Source organism: Balaenoptera musculus, chromosome 1 (genome assembly GCF_009873245.2).
Source record: "Balaenoptera musculus isolate JJ_BM4_2016_0621 chromosome 1, mBalMus1.pri.v3, whole genome shotgun sequence".
In the NCBI taxonomy this organism is placed as follows: Eukaryota; Metazoa; Chordata; class Mammalia; order Artiodactyla; family Balaenopteridae; genus Balaenoptera; species Balaenoptera musculus.
In genome coordinates, this window is record NC_045785.1 from 25285990 (window position 1) to 25306384 (window position 20395).

At 45.6% G+C, this 20395-nt stretch overlaps 1 long non-coding RNA gene across 3 annotated transcripts; it reads right to left on the bottom strand.

Annotated features, from left to right (window-relative positions):
• Positions 1-9566: 9566 nt before the first annotated feature.
• Positions 9567-11702, bottom strand: LOC118905820. 3 transcript variants are annotated; one of them, XR_005022345.1, is made up of 4 exons: positions 11181-11608; positions 10135-10206; positions 9689-9736; positions 9567-9595 (listed from the first exon to the last, which is right to left on the bottom strand). It is a non-coding gene; the product is annotated as an uncharacterized LOC118905820 (long non-coding RNA). The 3 variants fall into 3 exon arrangements; XR_005022344.1 differs by lacking the exon at positions 9567-9595 and adding an exon at positions 11647-11702 and having other exon boundaries at positions 9602-9736; positions 11181-11337; XR_005022343.1 differs by lacking the exon at positions 9567-9595 and having other exon boundaries at positions 9602-9736; positions 11181-11590.
• Positions 11703-20395: the final 8693 nt, after the last annotated feature.

A 20395-nucleotide genomic window follows, 5' to 3' on the forward strand; every position in this document is an offset into this window, starting at 1 on the left:
CGGGGTGACCCTCAAGGTCGAAGGGCCTTTTCCCGCGGCCAGGCCGTGAGGCCTGAGGCCAGATCCTGACGGGACAAGGCGGTGACCGAGCCCTTTGCTCGGGGATTTCCAACCCAGAAGTGAAAACCCAGGCAGCTCAGTTCTTGGCTGCCCTTTCCCGAGGCCCCAGATAAATGGCGTGTGCGTCTGCAATAGCGAAGGATATTTCTGCGTCCCCCTACCCTTACTCCCCGGCCGCGCGCCACACACACACACACCCCCAGACCTAGGAACCGCGAGCAGCAGATCAAAATTCAAACTTCCGGGATGTAGTATCTTGGGCAAGTTATTTCCTCTCTCTGCGTATTTTCAACTATTAAATGGAAATAGTTATCAGCTACTTCATAGGGCTGTTTTCATTTCGTGTGAAAAATTCCTGATAAAAAGGAGACCCTGAATTTAACGACAGGGGTTATCCTAGAGATCTCAGTATTCTCTCTTGCATTTAGAAGGTGGCCAGAAATTCTTTCTTTGTCAGACCATGCGTTCTGAGTTTTGGTTTGGAAAATGTGGTCACAGGTGAGTTGGGATATTGGTTTGGGCCACTGCCAGATGGCAGCAGGAAAGACACTAGAGGCTGGCTTGAGAGGAAGGAGGGAGGCTTACCCATGAGAGTTGGAGGAGGGGGGCAGGGGCTCTGTCCTCCCTCGCCACCCTGGGAAGCCTCACCTGCTCGGACTTGGCACCTATCTAGAAGGGACTCCTGCCCCTTGGGCTGCCTTTCACCCGCCCCCCGGCACCACCACACACATGTTCGCTTGGCCCTGTGGGGAGAAGAAATGGTCAGTAGTCATCATTAAGCCTTCCCCACAAGGTAGACCTGGGGCTTTGCTCCTGACCAGAAGGCCTCCATTAGAGCTTAGCGGTGAAAAGAAAGGTCTTATGACTCAGCCACATCATGCCACAGCACAGAACCCAGGATGTTCACCTCCAGCAGGTGGCCCGGGAGGAGGTAGATATTCCAGGGCAAGGCTGGGTGGCAGAGCTGTGAAGAAGCTGAGAGGCCTTGAAGCAAGAGGGGCTGCAGATCTGAATCAAGGCCCTTTGGGTGAGGAGCACAGGCTCAGCTGCCACTCTTAAATTCTACCTGCCTCCAGCAGGCAGCGTTTTCCACTTCCTCGAAGCACAGGCTTGAGACAGAGAACTACCTGCTCTGCAAAACTTTGGTTGAGTCTCCTGGTTATTGATTCGTCTGCTAAAGTTTCAAAACACCTTATGCAATCCCCTATCATAGCATGTATCACGTGTATTATAAATGTCTATTTCACGTTCTCCCCTATTTAGACTGTCTTACTTGGGGCAGTGTAGTAGATTGTTGAGAAATGGATTTAGCCCAGCCCTAAAATGTCAGTAGATAGTATAATAACAACATGGGACTTCACTGGCAGTCCAGTGGTTAGGAGTCTGTGCTTTCACTGCAGGGGCCCCGGGTTCGATCCCTGGTTGGGGAACTAAGATCCCACATGCCCTGCGGCATGGCTGAAAACATACACACACACACACACACACACACACACACACACACACACACAACATAAGGATAACAAAAATAGCTATCATAACAGGTACCATTTATTAAGCATCTATTCTAAGCCCTGGGCAGATGTTTTTAAATATATTATCAAGTTTATGCTTCAAAATAACCCTGTGAGGAAGTTGTTACCATCCTCATTTTAAGAGGGTTGGAGGGAATTCCCTGGCAGTCCAGTGGTTAGGACTCCGTGCCTTCACTGCCAAGGGCCTGGGTTCAATCCCTGGTCAGGAACTAAGATCCTGCAAGCTGCATGGTGCGGCCAAAAACATTAAAATAAAAGGGACTGGAGGCTCAGAGAGACGAAGTGACAGAAGCAGGATTCAGCCCAGGTGTCTACCTCTGAAGCCCACATAAGCATGACGTTAGTCTCTGACTCCAGTCAATAACTGGTGTACATCATAGTAAGCTGGAATCCCTTCTGAGATATTGGAAACACCCCCCTCTGGGAGCAAAAGCCCTGAGACCATGGCACCACCAACTCCCCGCACTCCCAGGACAGCAGGGAAATGCTCTAACCCCTGACGTGAATGACCTCATCCAAATGGTTTCCCAAGGAAAACTGCACACCTCAAACAGATCAGGAACTGGGCTGCAGGCACCTTATTACAGCGTGAACCACCCTTGGCAGTGAGTTTTACACATAATAAGTGCCCTGAGTTTATCCAGTGCCTTTGCTGAAGCATTCCAAGTGCCATTAGCTTATTAATCCTTCCAGCGCCCCTGTGAGGCAAAGCTGGCGGCCTTCTTGACTGATTTTATGGAGCATTAGCTCCTTGAGAGCGGGAGCTGTGTGGGCCTGCCACACACAGGTGTTAGAGAAAGAAGTAACGGTGGTGTGGCAAAGAAACCGAGACCCTCAGGGAAGTGGTTTTAGACAGAAGTGGGGACACAACCCAGGTGCCTTGTTGCTACCCTGGGACCCTAGACTGTTTCATCAGGAATCCTTGCATTGCCATTATATTGCTGTGTAACTTCGGAAGTTATTTCATCTAGTCTTAATTTTTCCATCTGTAAGATGGAAAAGGAAACAGTACTTACCTCATGACATAGTTTTGAGCATTACAGGAGTTAGTGTATATAACTCAGGTAGCACCATACAGGACACATAGTAACTGTTCAATAAATGTTAGCTATTATTACAATTATTAGAATGGTACTTGGCACTGTGGAATGAGTAAATGGAATGAGCTTTGCTACTACTGACTCTACAGAGTTTATTTCAAAACTGCCGGCTCGGGCTCCCCTGGTGGCGCAGTGGTTGAGAATCTGCCTGCCAATGCAGGGGACATGGGTTCGAGCCCTGGTCTGGGAAGATCCCACATGCCGCGGAGCAACTAGGCCTGTGAGCCACAATTACTGAGCCTGCGTGTCTGGAGCCTGTGCTCCACAACAAGAGAGACCGCGATAGTGAGAGGCCCCCACACGGGAATGAAGAGTGGCCCCGCTCGCCGCAACTAGAGAAAGCCCTCGCACAGAAACGAAGATCCAACACAGCTAAAAATAAATAAATAAATAAATAAATTTAAAAAAAACAACAACAAAACTGCCAGCTCTTGTTCTCACTGTTAGCTTTGTGACCTTGGACAGACGGCTTAACTTCAGGACTGAACCTCTATCCTCATCTGTGAAATGGGATAGCTCTGAAATGAAGATCTTTCTTTTTTTTAAACAGGATTTATTTATTTATTAAATCTTATTTATTTTTAGCTGCATTGGGTCTTCATTGCTGTGCGCGGGTTTTCTCTAGTTGCGGAGAGCGGGGGCTACTCTTCGTTGCAGTGCACAGGCTTCTCATTGCGGTGGCTTCTCTTGCTGTGGATTCTCATTGTGGTGGCTTCTCTTGTTGTGGAGCACAGGCTTTAGGCACACGGGCTTCAGTAGTTGCAGCACGCAGGCTCAGTAGTTGTGGCTTGCAGGCTCTAGAGCACAGGCTCAGTAGTTGTGGTGCACGGGCTTAGTTGCTCCGTGGCATGTGGGATCTTCCTGGACCAGGGCTCGAACCTGTGTCCCCTGCATTGCCAGGCGGATTCTTAACCACTGCGCCACCAGGGAAGTTCCTGAAATGAAGATCTTGAACGTGTTTTATAAACTGTCAAGCACTACATGGACATTAACTGTGGTTCTGTACTGTGACTCTACAGGAATCCCAGCTCTGCCCCTCAAATTCCCAACTTCTAAACTTGCCTGGTGGGACTTCCCTGGTGGCACAGTGGTTAAGAATCTGCCTGCCAATGCAGGGAACACGGGTTCAAGCCCTGGGCCGGGAAGATCCCACATGCCGCGGAGCAACTAAGCCCGTGCACCACAACTACTGAGCCTGCGCTCTAGAGCCCATGAGCCACAACTACTGAGACAGCATGCCACAACTACTGAAGCCCACGTGCCTACAGCCCATGCTCCACAACAAGAGAAGCCACTGGAAATAAGAAGCCCCTGCACCACAACGACACTTGCCGCAGCTAGAGAAAAGCCCGCGCGCAGCAACATAGACCCAACACAGCCAAATAAATAAATAAATGTATTAAAGTTGCCTGGTGTATAATATGGTGGTGATGATCACATCTATCTCAGGGGGTTGTTGTGAAAAAAATAAATCATGAAAGACAATATATTTAAACTATGCAGCACGGTAGGAGGTAGTCCATACATGTTACTTCCCTACCCCCTAATAAGTGTTGCCTTTCAAAGTCCTAAAGTAAAGGAAGCTGCAGGGTGTGATGGGAAACCTATGGAACTGATAGAGCTGGGATTATTCCTGGCTCTGCCACTTTTTGACCTTGGGCAAGTTACCTAACCTCTCTGAGCTTTCCGATTTCCTAGCTAATGCAAGATAAGGTATGCCTACGCTGCAAAGTTTTAGGAAGAAAAGACAGAGCCAGGGCTTGCCCAATAAATGGGAGCTACTGACAAATGCACAGGCAGGCCTGTGAACTACTCTATGCAAAGGACCCAGTTGGAAGCAACGACCAAAATTCCCCAACCCGAAACCAAATGGGGTCATGAGCTGCAAAATGAGCGATCCGGGCTCCAGAAAGTTCAGCTGACCCTGGGAGGTTCCCGCCCAGCACTGCTTAGCTTGTCTGGACCCTGGCAGTGGACCGGTCAGGAGAAGGCCAAGAGAGGATTCAACCCCCCCCAAAGTGATAACCGGGGAGGGGGAGGCAGGGGGAGGAAGGAATGTACTGATTCACCGCCCCACCCATCCCCTGCCTCTAATCTCTCTTCCGGAATTTTACAGCCCTCTTTACAGGGGCGGAGGCCGAGGGGGCAGGGCGCCGGTCACTAAGGGCTGCAGGAACCTTGCCCCCTCCCCCGCCCCCTTGCTTGTCAATCAGCTTCTGCGGGAAGCCCCGGGGAGTTGTGCAGACCCCTGCAGTTTGCCCTCGGCGGCAGCCTCCAACAGAAGAGCCTGGGTGCGTGCTGCCTGGGGAAGCCCAGCGGGGAGGGAGAGGAGCTGTAAATTCCGGGAGACGTCAAGGCTTGCTTCGCGGGTGGGTCTGCGGGTCAGGAGTTCCCTCCCCTGGTGCCGGTAGGAGCTGGAAAGCTGCTGCTGAATCAAGGCTGGGCCTGGGTGCACTGGAAGGCCGTGGCCTCCTTCTGGATCCTTCCCTCGGCCAATCAGCTATCAGGATACCCCTCTCCACCGCTGTCAGGTGTTACTGGATTTCAGCCAGAGATCCAAAAGGAAAACGACTTAAGGAACTGACAGCGAGGGAGAGGGAAAAGTTTAGAAACATGGCGCAACCTCCTTACTTTATCTTACTAAAGATGGGGCAACTGAGGCCCCCAGAGGGCGGGGATCAGCTCAAGGCGGTGCTGAGAAACAGCAGTGGACTCCAGGCCAGTACTTTAACCTCTGGCGCTGCCCTGACTGCTCCTTTCAGTTAACAGCATTACCTGACACCTCGAGACTTAGTTTCCCCGTTTGGCAGTTGGAAAATACCAAAGAATTTATTAATAAGTGAAACAAGCGCTGTTGGACGTGAAGCAGCGAATTTCCTTACACAACGAACGAAGTTATTAGGAGGTAATGATGCTCAGAGCTAACACTTATTGAGCACTTACTATGTGCCAGGCACTGTTGTTGTAAGCCCTTTATAGCTCTTAATGAGTTTAATTTCACAACAATCCTAGGAGGTGGAAATTATTATTCCCATTTTACATACGGGGAAACTGAGGTGAATAACAGAGAAGCCACTTGACCAAGGTCACCCAGCTAGTATGTGATAGAGGCAGGATTTGAACCCAGAGAGTATTTGTCCTGAGCCTCACACCCTCAACCTCTATGCCGTCTGCTTCTCAAATGAGAATGTGGTTACGATCTACCTACATTACAGATGTTGGTTTAACCGTGTGAGCTCTTTTCATTATGGCAACTTCTTTTGGAGTGACATAGATTATCTGCTTGTGTATAAATGTTTAATATATGCTCTCTGACCGTGATAATGTTTCTACACACTGAGGCTTCAAAGCACCAGGTTAAATGGGGCAATCAAGGTCACATTGTGAAATCGAGAGGATTCCTTCACTGACGGTACACAGTTGTCTTAATTCTGTCAGGTGCTATGGCCAGAATCCTGACTTTCCCCCCCCCCACAGTGGCTCCCTGCCCTGCTACCCTCAACATATCCCCTACCCTATCCTCAGCTTGTGTACATATAAACTGAACAATTGAAGATTTCTTTCTTGGCTTAAAGCCAAAATGATAGTTCTTATTTTGTTAAAATGCAAGCATCACAAGAGTGAAAAACTGGGCCTTTCCAGCCTTTTTCATGTAATGAGAATGAGATTTATCAACTCCTCCCTAAAAATGAATTTCAGTAGGAGAGAGCAGAAGGACTACAAATTCACCAGAATTAATGTTTGAAAGAACTTCAGAAGTCATCTAGTGTAGCCTCTCCTTTCATAGGCCCAGATAAAGAAAAGGAGTTTCCCAGCCCACTCAGAGATATTGAGGGCCCGAGGAGGGTGGGAGGGCCCATTGTGGGGAAGGGAACAGAAGGGCAGGCAAAAGGACAAAAGATTAGATTCACCTCAATGTCAGAAGCTTTTCCTTCTAGTTGTGTTCTAACCCTCAGCCCCAGCCTTAAAAATTATATGTGCATTTTATAGTATATAAATTATACTTTAATAAGACTGTTAAGGGAATTCCCTGGCGGTCCAGCGTTTAGGAGTCGGTGCTTTCACTGCCGGGGCCCGGGTTCGATCCCTAGTCAGGGAGCTAAGATCCCACAGGCCACGTGGTGTGGCCAAAAAAATAATAATAATAACGCTGTTAAAAACTAAGACATGCTTCCTATAAAAAAAGTTTTTAATTACAGAGATGAATGCTTAATAAAGTAAAAGTCCCCCATAATCACACCCAAAGAAAGAACCACTATTAACAATTTGTATTATATTGTTCCTCCCAATTTTTCTCTGTACATTCATATTTTTTCTGTGTATTCATATATGCATACACATGTGTGCGTGTTTATAATAGAGTTGGGATTGTTTCTCTTAACAATATGTCTTGGACGGTTTTCCATGTCAATACATTTAGATCTACCTCATTCTTTTTTTTTTTTTTTAATTTATTTATTTTTGGCTGTGTTGGGTCTTCGTTTCTGTGCGAGGGCTTTCTCCAGTTGCGGCGAGCGGGGGCCACTCTTCAACGCGGTGCGCGGGCCTCTCACTGTTGCAGCCTCTCCCGTTGCGGAGCACAGGCTCCAGACGCGCAGGCTCAGTAGCTGTGGCTCACGGGCTTAGTTGCTCCGCGGTGTGTGGGATCTTCCCAGACCAGGGCTCGAACCCGTGTCCCCTGCCTTGGCAGGCAGACTCTCAACCACTGCACCACGAGGGAAGCCCCTACCTCATTCTTTTAAAGGCTGCGTACATAGTATGGCTGAACTATAATTTATTTAACAGATTCCCTAATGATAGATACTTGGATTGTTTCCATTTTTTTTTGCTAATACAAGCCGTACTACAATGGACATTTCTGCACATACATTTTTGAGACCTTTTAGAGGAATTCTGTAGGATAAATTCCCAGAGAAACTGTTCCTTTTAAAGCAACATGCCTCATAGATTATCATTTTCATCTTATTCCAAATGCCCTGACATAAAAGCCTGACCCTGATCAAAATCACACAAAGTGCTCAGGCTATAGTACACATTAAATAATGTGTTATTTTCATGTTAGTTATTTTCATGATTATTATTACTATTATTTCATGATATCATTAGTCTGGTGGGTAGAAGTTCATTCCTTCAGTTAACAATTATTGATGAGCTTCTGCCAGGTGATGGGCCGGAGGGTCCAGCAGTAAACAGAAGTAGACCCTGCCCTCAGGAAGGTGACAGTCTAGTTGTTGATGGATGTATCAACCAGTGATTACAACACTGTGAGATAAATGCTGCAAAAGTGGTAACTGTAGGGGAGATAAGGGAGCATATAGGAGGGACAGTGACCAACCTGAAGAAGGGCAGGCAAGAGAGGGGAGATGAAAAAGAAGTGACAGCTTGAATTATCCAAAGAGGGAAGGTAATGAGCGCCCCAGCCACCAGAGGTATCTGAGCAGAGGCCAAGACACCATCTCCAAGAACTACTGGTAGGAACAGTAAACCAAATCAGTGGTTTCTCAAATGTCCACGCTCAGACTGGTGCTAGTGGATGGGGATAGCAGAAAATTAAGGATAAAGAGGTAAATTTCATATGCTAAATCTATTCAGTTTAAGGGACAGGTTTTCATTCTGAAAGTATACCCTTCCTATCCTTTTTGGTATTAAAATGTCCTTCCTTTCATGAAGCAGTGGTTGTAGTAAATGATAGTTGTTTTTCTTTAATGTTTTTGTTTGACCAAACTAAAAGCTAGCAACCATGTCTGGATTTTCCTCCTTACTTTTTTTTTTTTTTTTAATAAATTTATTTATTTATTTTTGCCTGCGTTGGGTCTTTGTTGCTGCACGTGGGCTTTCTCTAGTTGCGGTGAGCGGGGGTTACTCTTCGTTGCGGTGCGCGGGCTTCTCTTGTTGTGGAGCACAGGCTCTAGGCACGCGGGCTTCAGTAGTTGTGGCTCATGAGCTCTAGAGCACAGGCTCAGTAGTTGTGGCTCATGGGCTTTGTTGCTCTGCGGCATGTGGGATCTTCCCCGACCAGGGCTCGAACCCGTGTCCCCTGCATTGGCAGGCGGATTCTTAACCACTGCGCCACCGGGGAAGCCCTCCTCCTTACTTTTTAAACTTCTGGGACCTCTGAGCCAGGTGACTTCTAAGGCTCTTTCCATCCTTGTGATTATAAGATTCTCTGCTCAACAGTGATCATGACCTGAAGCTAAATTAAGTTTTCACTCTGTGAGCCAAATCTTTTTCAACAGACCCAAGGTAAAAAAAAAAAAAAACATAAGTATGTGAGTAAGTAAAAGAAAGAAAAAAACTTGGTACTCTCTTTTTTTTTTTAATTAATTAATTTATTTATTTTGTATTATTTTTAGCTGTGTTGGGTCTTCGTTTCTGCGCGAGGGCTTTCTCTAGTTGCGGCGAGTGGGGGCCACTCTTCATTGCGGTGCGCGGGCCTCTCACTATCGCGGCCACTCTTGCTGCGGAGCACAGGCTCCAGATGCGCAGGCTCAGTAGTTGTGGCTCACGGGCCCAGTTGCTCCACGGCATGTGGGATCCTCCCAGACCAGGGCTCGAACCCGTGTCCCCTGCATTGGCAGGCAGACTCTCAACCACTGTGCCACCAGGGAAGCCCCCTGCTACGCTCTTAAACACTTTTTTTTTTTTTTAAAGCATTTTTAATTTTTATTTATTTATTTATTTATTTGGCTCTGTTGGGTCTTCGTTTCTGTGCGAGGGCTTTCTCTAGTTGCGGCAAGCGGGCGCCACTCTTCATCGCGGTGCGCGGGCCTCTCACTATCGCGGCCTCTCTTGTTGCGGAGCACAGGCTCCAGACGCGCAGGCTCAGTAGTTGTGGCTCACGGGCCTAGCTGCTCCGCGGCATGTGGGATCTTCCCAGACCAGGGCTCGAACCCGTGTCCCCTGCGTTGGCAGGCAGATTCTCAACCACTGCGCCACCAGGGAAGCCCCTCTTAAACACTTTTATTTTTTGGTTCCCAAACCACATCAGAGTACCTCAAGTTTCCATATAGACTTGCTCTCTTGCTCCCAGAAAATGCAGCACTGAAGAAGAGAAACCACAGAAATAACAGATAGAAGTGATATGGGAAAAATCAATTTGGTGCAGTTTTCACAAACCTTTAAAATAGAGCAATTTAAGTGATGATGGGGTTTCATGACCAGCAGTGGCAGAGCCTCTGATGGGACTGCTGGTGTTTTTCTAGCATTTCTCTGAGCAGGTGGGGAGGGGATTTTTTTTCCTCCCCTTTCACTTAGAAGAAAATGGAAGCAATGAAAAGCAAAAGTCTCCTGTAAGATCACATCAAGAGGAACAACTGAAATGCGGCTCCCCTGTAGCCAGAAGCAGTAAACCCTCAGACAGGCACCAGGCAGTACTTCCCTGCAGGAACTGAGTATTCGCCAGCACACCTGGCTCTGCTGTTACCATGGCAACTCCTCACCTTTACATTCCTTGACTTGGGGGTTGAGACTGGTTCAGGGCACATTTGAGTTTTCATGTTTCTCCTTGGCTTCTAGAAAAGGGAAGGGGAGGAGAGGGAAAGGATTCAAATCAGCTGACCTCCTGCCTTGGCTATTTGCTTTGCAGCTTGTGTAACTAGGCCTCACTGGTGAGAGGGGCCTGCAGCAGGGTGAGGGAGCCCAAAAGGCCTAGGTTCAAATCCCAGCTCCTCAACTGAGTCCATTTATTCATTCCAACAAGCCCTCCTCTGGGCCAGGCACTAGCAGTACAGAGAGAAGACTGAATAGCCAGAGTTGGCCGTCAGAGAGCTGGCAGTCCAGAGGGAAAGCTGGGTCAGCAGCCACAAGCCAGTGTGACAAGTGACTTCACAGAGGCAGGTGTCGATTCTATCACTGCCCAGAGAGGTGACCTTGCAGGGAGGGGAGAAACAATATGTGACTCACACTGCATTGAAAAGGACTCTTAGGAACACTCCAGCAAGAGTTCCTTCCTCTTGGGCCCAAAGAATTCAGCATGAGAGCCTCAAATTAAGGCTGACAAGAGTTGAGATTTGCACTGTGACCTCAGGCATGTCAACTCACTTTCCTGAGCCTCAGTTTCCCCATCTATAAACCAAAGCTAATAATAACTACCCTACTCCTGTTGAGAAAAATTACATTAATTAATATAGAATGATGAATCAAAGAACAGATAGACTTGGATCCAAACCCTGACTCTTCAATGATCAACTGAGAGATAATTCTGGACTTTAACCCCTCTGAGTCTCACTTTCCTCACCTGTAAAAGAATCATCATAATCATACAACTCATAAGTGTTGCTAGAATTAGATGGGATAACACAGGTGAACCACATAGCACCAGCACACAATAAAGTGCTAGTTACTTCTTATTACAGAATCTCCTGATCTAGTGCCTGATGAGTCCCTAAGTCAGATGGTATTGTTATTATTGTCACATGGCACCTGGTAGGCACTCTGTAAATGTTACTTTCCCAGCTTCTTTGGACCCTCTCCTCCAATGACTCACCTTTGCATCATCTCCAGCTTTCAAATCTGTTGGCTGTTTCTTTCCCAAGCCAAGGAGAGTGCAATTTAATTTGCATCCCTCCCCAGCATCCCCTTCTTCACCTTGGCCTGAGCCTCTCTCCTGGGCTGGGCCTGGCCCCAAGGAGCTCCTCTGGAGACTGAGGTGGGGGAAAAGGCAGGGAGTGCGTCAGCCCTGATGCAATCGCAGGCTCATTGCTTGGCCCACTTCCTCCTCTTTGGGTGTTTACTGGAGCCTGGATTCCACAGGAACCCTTGGAAGAGTGCACTGACAGTGGGGGCGGGCAGCACACAAAATTGTGCCTGCTTTGGGGACAGTTTAGGGAGAAAGAGATACCGTGCCAGCCTGGGCCTCACGCACCCTGGGCTCATGGACACGAGAAAGAGATACCAGGTGTCAAGTCCAGAGGGAGGGGCAGGGAAGACAGGCTCGAGGAGGGGGGACTAACCACTGGCTGCTGCCAGACCACTTCCAGACCAGCTCTGGGAGGCCCGATGAATAGGCCCTTTATCCCTGAGCTTAGAAGCTCGGGGGAGGGAGCCCTGGAAGAGGGTCTCAGGTGACAAGGAGCCTCAGAACAAGCTGAGAGGATCCTGTCCCTTCCTTCTCAGTAGAAATCCGAGCTGGAGAGAAGCTTGTTTTCCAGGTATTTGCTGAGGATCTTCATTTGGGAGGCCCCTCGCCAATCCCACAGCCTTGCTGTGTCACCTAGAGACATCCTCAGAAGTGCAGAGCTGCACAGGGCAAAGAACACAGGCTTCTGGCAGTCACTTCTCAGAACTTCCCGTTACTGGCTGGATGCCCCAGGCAAGTGACTTCACCTCTCTAACTCTCAACTTCCTCATATCAAACGGGATAGTCAAAGTAGTAGACTTCAGAGATAAAGCCTGTAGGCCCTTAGAACAGTGCCTGGTGAGGGTGAAAGCACTCAGTAACTGTTACATATTGTTATTTTTATTTTTAATTAAGACACAGCAGGAGGCAGAGAGGCAAAGGATCCCAGCATCAGCTGTTTGCCTCCAGATCCAGCCACTAAAATTCTTTCCTGCTTAGAGAGCCTTCTTTTTTTTTTTTTCCTGTCTTCTTTTCCCTCTCCCTTTACCTCTCTCCCTCTCCCTCCCTCCCCCATCTCTCTCTTATTTTCCTGAAGCTGAGGCCTAATTGTCCTTCTTTCAGTATCTAATGACTGTTTCCCAGTTATCAGGAAAGCATCCGACTGACCCTCCCCCAGAGCTGTGAAACCGAGTAAGCAGAGCTTGCTTAAGCTCCTGAGTCATTCAGCAAAGCCAGCCTGAGATAATCAGTGGATCAAGGAAACTAGATGCAGAGTGGGGAAAACCCAGCAAAACCCAGCCACAAAGCCTGGGCCTACTCTCAGGGCAATTTCCCTCTCCTGGCCCCTAGGATGAGCTTTCATTCAGGCTCCACAAACACGACAGCACCCGGCACCTGAGTCCTTCCCAGGCCCTCCTGTACCCAGAATAAGACATCAGCTACACCTGGGTCTCTAGCCTGCAGCCAGGCCTTCCCATGGAATCTTGTTTGACACAAACTCTTTGCCCGTGGACAAACTCTCTCCTTCCCGCTGCACCCCGGTCCTAGGCAGAGTCGACACCCTGCCTCCCGTCCTCCATGCCCAATCATTTCTCAGCCCCTGCGCCTTGCCTTCGGCCCAACCACTCCACTCCCATCACACTCATCAATGGCCTCTTAGTTGCCAAATCCAAAAGACTGTCTCCGGACCTTTCCTTCTTGCCCTCTCTAAACACTCTGACCACTCCCTTCTTGAAACTCTCCCTCCTGGCCTTCTCTGAGGCCACAGCCCGCTGGTTCTCCTCCTCCCTCTGTGACCAGCACTCCGGTTGCTAGCTGCTCTCCCTGCTCGGCGTTGCTCCTTGTGGTTCTGCTTTTAGCTCTCTTCCCTTCCTATCTTCTCGCCCCTTCCCAGGTTTAATCTGTGCCCAGGTCTTTAACTTGCACCTCTTTGCTGGTCACTTTCCAGACCATATCTCCAGCACAGATCTTCCCCCAAATGCCACTAAGCAGCAGCTCTATTTGCATGACCCCAGGCACAGCAAGCTCAACATGCCCCAAACCCAACTCTTTACTTCCTCCCAAACCTGCTCCTCCCCCTGGGTTCCCCATCTTGATGAATGACACCACCTTTTACCCTGTTACCCTGTTACCCAGAGGCTCAAACGTCTTCTTTGCCATCTCCCTGCCCTGCCCACAAATCACCATGCTCTTGGCATCTTATAAATCTCCTCCTTTCTCCTCCATTCCCACCGTTTCTGGTTCAGTTCAGACCTTCATCATGACCTGAAGCCTAGATTATTACATGTCTTATAAGTAGGCTCTCAGCCTTAATTTCTTCCCCCTTTGTACTAGACTTGTCTGGGTGTGTCTATCCAACTGCAGTCCTTTTCCTGAGACCCACTGTTGCCTACAGACCTCACTGAAGAGGTGCCCTTAGACTCATGTTGACCTCACCAAAGGCTGCCTTGTGATCATCACAGTGTTTGAACCAGAGGTGTACATTTGACCCAAGCTGAGCTGAACTCTGTATTCTGGGACTCTGAAATTGGGACGTAGTGACTGTAGTCCAAATGCCCCCCAGGGTCACATCAGTAATGACAATGAGTGGAAAAGCCCAAGGAGAGACAATGGGGAACAGGCGATGGTGGCAAATGGAGAGTTCGGCCCTTGTCTCATGACAGCAGCTGCTACTCTGCTCTGGCAGATGGTTGCCATGGGAATATAGGCCCAGACTTGTCAGATATTCTGATTTTCCATATTTTTATGTGAAATTTCCAAATTTTCAAATATTGGGCACTAATTCATTTTTTTAATGCCACAGGCTAAGAATATCTTGTGCATCATATTTGACCTACAGGGCTGCCAGTTTGTAATTGGCACCAGGGAGTGAGGGTTAGGAACTGGACCCAAAGCTGGGGACGGCCACTTTCTGCCATGTGTATGGAGAAGCAGAGAAAGCCCTCTGTGTAGACAGAAGAACAAAGGCTGTTCCTCCCGGCTCCTTGCCCTCTGCGCCCCCATCCCCACCCCAGGTACACTATAGGCCCACCTGTCCTGGCCCCAAACCTCCTGCCCCTCTTTCCAGGCCCAGAACTATGTGAGAGTTAAACTTATGGACTCTGAAGTCAAAGAGACCTGGGTTCAAACGCTGACTCTGACCCCTGGCTGTGTGCTCTCGGGCAATTGACTTCACCTTTCTGAGCCCTGGTTCGTTCCTCTGTAAAATGGGGTACTTTCTTCATAGGGTTGTTATTGGGGTTAAAGGAGATATTGGTCAGAAAGCTCTTAGCACAGTGCCTGGTACCCAGTAAGCATTGAATGAGTGTTAGCCATTATTATTATTATTGCCATTAGTAGCAGTAGTATTCCTCCTCAGCACAGCCCTGTCTCAGAGCATTTTCTTGTTTGTATAACTCTGGGCACTTACCATTTGTTCTTATTACTTATCACTATTTTATCTGCCTTGGTATATTGTAGACTGCTAGAGGGAAAGGCCACATTTTCTCTCTCTTTATACGGAAGGGAGGGGAAAGAAGTAGAGTTGGAACACAGTGTTTTGTACATAGTAAGTGCTCAAGAAACATTTATTTGTTGGTACACTACTGGAATTTAAGCTCCATGACAGCAAGGACTTGTCCATCTCATTCACTATTTTATCCCCTGAGCCTAGTACACTGTTGCACACATATAAAACCCTCAATAAACATATACTGAATAAAAAACTGAACGGCATCTCCTCATCCTCCACCAGGATTCTTTTTTTAATATATAAATTTTATTTATTTATTTAGGCTGCATTGGGTCTTCCTTCCTGCACGCAGGCTTTCCCTAGTTGCGGCGAGCAGGGACTACTTTTCGTTGTGGTGCGCGGGCGTCTCACTGCGGTGGCTTCTCTTGTTACGGAGCACGGGCTCTAGGCGCGCGGGCTTCAGTAGTGGCATACGGGCTCAGTAATTGTGGCTCGCAGGCTCTAGAGCGCAGGCTCAGTAGCTGTGGCTCATGGGCTTAGTTACTCCACGGCATGTAGGATCTTCCCAGACCAGGGCTCGAACCCATGTCCCCTGCACTGGCAGGCAGATTCTTAACCACCAGGATGTCCCTCCACCAGGATTCTTTAACATATGTAGGAGGTTATTGGTGCAAATCTAATTCACTGTTTTAAAATAGTAGGTTCTGGAATCTCTGTTAAGAGCTCCCCATTTTTCCTTAGGGAAACTGTCCTTCCCCCACACAATGTGGCTGCCCCACCTGAGTGCTAGGAATGGTCATGTGACCCAGGGCTAGCCAATTAGGGGAAACTAACCCCTGGCCACAGTGATTGGTTCAAGATGGGCTTATAACTCAATCAAAGCCAATAAGAGTTGAAAGGATTGGAAAGGAGAAATTTGCTTTCCTCAGAGGAAGCTAAGTCATGAGAATACAGGCCTAGAGCTGCTAGTGGCCATATTGCCACCAAGAGGAGAAAGCTTACCTAGGAAGGAAGCAAACACAGAAAAAGGTCTGAGAAATTGAAAGAGATAGGTTCTTTTTTTTATCATTTAAATTTTATTTTATTTATTTTTTTACACAGAAGGTTCTTATTAGTTATCTATTTTATACATATTAGTGTATACATGTCAATCCCAATCTCCCAATTCATCCCACCACCACCACCACCCCCACTTTCCCCCCTTGTGGTCCATACGTTTGTTCTCTACATCTGTGTCTCTATTTCTGCCCTGCAAACCGGTTCATCTGTACCATTTTTCTAGGTTCCACATATATGCGTTAATATACGATATTTTTCTCTTTCTGACTTACTTCACTCTGTATGACAGTCTCTAGATCCATCCACACCTCTACAAATGACCCAATTTTGTTCCTTTTTATGGTTGAGTAATATTCCATTGTATATATATGTACCACATCTTCTTTATCCATTCGTCTGTCGATGGGCATTTAGGTTGCTTCCATGACCTGGCTATTGTAAATAGTGCTGCAATGAACATTGGGGTGCACGTGTCTTTTTGAATTATGGTTTTCTCTGGGTATATACCCAGTAGTGGGATTGCTGGGTGGTATGGTAGTTCTATTTTTAGTTTTTAAAGGAACCTCCATACTGTTCTCCATAGTGGCTGTATCAGTTTACATTCCCACTAACAGTGCAAGAGGGTTCCCTTTTCTCCACATCCTCTCCAACATTTGTGCATTAATTTTGTATCCTGCAACTTTATCAAATTCATTGATTAGCTCTAGTAGTTTTCTGGTGGCATCTTGAGGATTCTCTATGTATAGTATCATGTCATCTGCAAACAGTGACAGTTTTACTTCTTCTTTTCCAATTTGTATTCCTTTTATTTCTATTTCTTCTTTGATTGCCGTGGCTAGGACTTCCAAAACTATGTTGAATAATAGTGGTGAGAGTGGACATCCTTGTCTTGTTCCTGTTCTTAGAGGAAATGCTTTCAGTTTTTCACCATTGAGAATGATGTTTGCTGTGGGTTTGTTGTACATGGCCTTTATTATGTTGAGGAAGGTTCCCTCTATGCCCACTTTCTGGAGAGTTTTTATCATAAATGGGTGTTGAATTTTGTCAAAAGCTTTTTCTGCATCTATTGAGATAATCATATGGTTTTTCTGCTTCAATTTGTTAATATGGTGTATCACATTGATTGATTTGCATATATTGAAGAATCCTTGCATCCCTGGGATAAATCCCACTTGATCGTGGTGTATGATCCTTTTAACGTGTTGTTGGATTCTGTTTGCTAGTATTTTGTTGAGGATTTTTGCATCAGTATTCATCAGTGATATTGGTCTGTAATTTTCTTTTTTTGTAGTATCTTTGTCTGGTTTTGGTATCAGGGTGATGGTGGCCTCATAGAATGAGTTTGGGGATGTTCCTTCCTCTGCAATTTTTTGGAAGAGTTTGAGAAGGATGGGTGTTAGCTCTTCTCTAAATGTTTGATAGAATTCACTTGTGAAGCCATCTGGTCCTGAACTTTTGTTTGTTAGAAGATTTTTAATCACAGTTTCAATTTCATTACTTGTGATTGGTCTGTTCATATTTTCTATTTCTTCCTGGTTCAGTCTTGGAAGGTTATACCTTTCTAAGAATTTGTCCATTTTATTGGCTTAGAGTTGCTTGTAGTAGTCTCTTAGGATGCTTTGTATTTCTGCAGTGTCTGTTGTAACTTCTCCTTTTTCATTTCTAATTTTATTGATTTGAGTCCTCTTCCTCTTCTTCTCTATGAGTCTGGCTAAAGGTTTATCAATTTTGTTTATCTTCTCAAGGAACCAGCTTCTAGTTTTATTGATCTTTGCTATTGTTTTCTTTGTTTCTATTTCATTTATTTCTGCTCTGATCCTTATGATTTCTTTCCATCTACTAACTTTGGGGTTGTTGTTTGTTTGTTTGTTTGTTTTTAACATCTTTATTAGAGTATAATTGCTTTACAATGGTGTGTTAGTTTCTGCTTTATAACAAAGTGAATCAGTTATACATATACATATGTTCCCATATCTCTTCCCTCTTGCGTCTCCCTCCCTCCCACCCTCCCTATCCCACCCCTCTAGGTGGTCACAAAGCACTGAGCTAATCTCCCTGTGCTATGCAGCTGCTTCCCACTAGCTATCTATTTTACATTTGGTAATGTATATATGTCCATGCCACTCTCTCACCCTGTCACATCTTACCCCTTCCCCTCACCATATCCTCAAGTCCATTCTCTAGTAGGTCTGTGTCTTTACTCTTGTCTTGCCACTAGGTTCTTCACGACCTTTTTTTTTTTTTCCTTAGATTCCATATATATGTGTTAGCATACTGTATTTGTTTTTCTCTTTCTGACTTACTTCACTCTGTATGACAGACTCTAACTCCATCCACCTCACTACAAATACCTCCATTTCGTTTCTTTTTATGGCTGAGTAATATTCCATTGTATATATGTGCCACATCTTCTTTATCCATTCATCCAATGATGGACACTTAGGTTGCTTCCATGTCCTGGCTATTGTAAATAGAGCTGCAATGAACATTTTGGTACATGACTGTTTTTGAATTATGGTTTTCTCAGGGTATATGCCCAGTAGTGGGATTGCTGGGTCGTATGGTAGTTCTATTTGTAGTTTTTTAAGGAACCTCCATACTGTTCTCCATAGTGGCTGTATCAATTTACATTCCCACTAACTTTGGGTTTTGTTTGTTCTTCTTTCTCTAGTTCCTTTAGGTGTAAGGTTAGATTGTTTATTTGAGATTTTTCTTGTTTCTTGAGGTAGGCTTGTACTGCTATAAACTTCCCTCTTAGAACTGTTTTTGCTGCATCCCATAGGTTTTGGATCGTTGTGTTTTCGTTGTAATTTGTGTCTAGGTATTTTTTGATTTCCTCTGATTTATTCAGTGATCTCTTGGTTATTTAGTAATGTACTGTTTAGCCTCACGTGCTTGTGTTTTTTACGTTTTTTCCCCTGTAATTGATTTCTAATCTCATAGTGTTGTGGCCAGAAAAGATGCTTGATATGATTTCAATTTTCTTAAATTTACTGAGGCTTGATTTGTGACCCCAAGATGTGATCTATCCTGGAGAATGTTCCATGCACACTTGAGAAGAAAGTGTAATCTGCTGTTTTTGGATGGAATGTCCTATAAATATCAATTAAATGTATCTGGTCTATTGTGTCATTGAAAGCTTGTGTTTCCTTATTGATTTTCTGTCTGGATGATCTGTCCACTGGTGTAAGTGAGATGTTAAAGTCCCCCACTATTATTGTGTTACTGTCGATTTCCTCTTTTAGAGCTGTTAGCAGTTGCCTTATATATTGAGGTGCTCCTATGTTGGATGCATATACATTTATAATTGTTATATCTTCTTCTTGGATTGATCCCTTGATTATTATGTGGTGTCCTTCCTTGTCTCTTGTAACATTCTTTATTTTAAAGTCTATTTTATCTGATATGAGTATTTCTACTCCAGCTTTCTTTTGATTTCCATTTGTATGGAATATCTTTTTGCATCCCCTCACTTTCAGTCTGTATGTGTCCCTAGGTCTGAAGTGGGTCTCTTGTAGACAGCATATATATGGGTCTTGTTTTTGTATCCATTCAGCGAGCCTGTGTCTTTTGGTTGGAGCATTTAATCCATTCACGTTTAAGGTAATTATCGATATGTATGTTCCTATGGCCATTTTCTTAATTGTTATGGGTTTGTTTGTGTAGGTCCTTTTCTTCTCTTGTGTTTCCCACTTAGAGAAGTTCCTTAAGCATTTGTTGTAGAGCTGGTTTGGTGGTGCTGAATTCTCTTAACTTTTGCTTGTCTGTAAAGATTTGATTTCTCCATTGAATCTGAATGAGATCCTTGCCAGGTAGAGTAATCTTGGTTGTAGGTTCTTCCCTTTCATCACTTTAAATATGTCATGCCACTCCCTTCTGGCTTGTAGAGTTTCTGCTGAGAAGTCAGCTGTTAACCTTATGGGAGTTCCTTCATATGTTATTTGTCATTTTTCCCTTGTTGCTTTCAATAATTTTTCTTTGCCTTTAATTTTTGTCAATTTGATTACTATGTGTCTTGGCATGTTTCTCCTTGGGTTTATCCTGCCTGGGACTCTCTGCATTCCTGGACTTGGGTGGCTATTTCCTTTCCCATGTTAGGGAAGTTTTCGACTATAGTCTCTTCAAATATTTTTTCGGGTACTTTCTCTCTCTCTTCTCCTTCTGGGACCCCTATAATGCGAATGTTGTTGCGTTTAATGTTGTCCTAGAGGTCTCTTAGGCTGTCTTCATTTCTTTTCATTCTTTTTTCTTTATTCTGTTCTGTGGCAGTGAATTCCACCATTCTGTCTTCCAGGTCACTTATCCATTCTTCTGCCTCAGTTATTCTGCTACTGATTCCTTCTAGTATATTTTTCATTTCAGTTATTGTATTGCTCATGTCTGTTTGTTTGTTCTTTCATTATTCTAGGTGTTTGTTCTTTAATTCTTCTAGGTCTTTGTTAAACATTTCTTGCATCTTCTCGATCTTTGCCTCCATTCTTTTTCCGAGGTCCTGGATCATCTTCACTATCATTATTCTGAATTCTTTTTCTGGAAGGTTGCCTATCTCCACCTCATTTAGTTGTTTCTCTGGGGTTTTATCTTGTTCTTTCATCTGGTACAAAGTCCTCTGCCTTTTCATTTTGTCTATCTT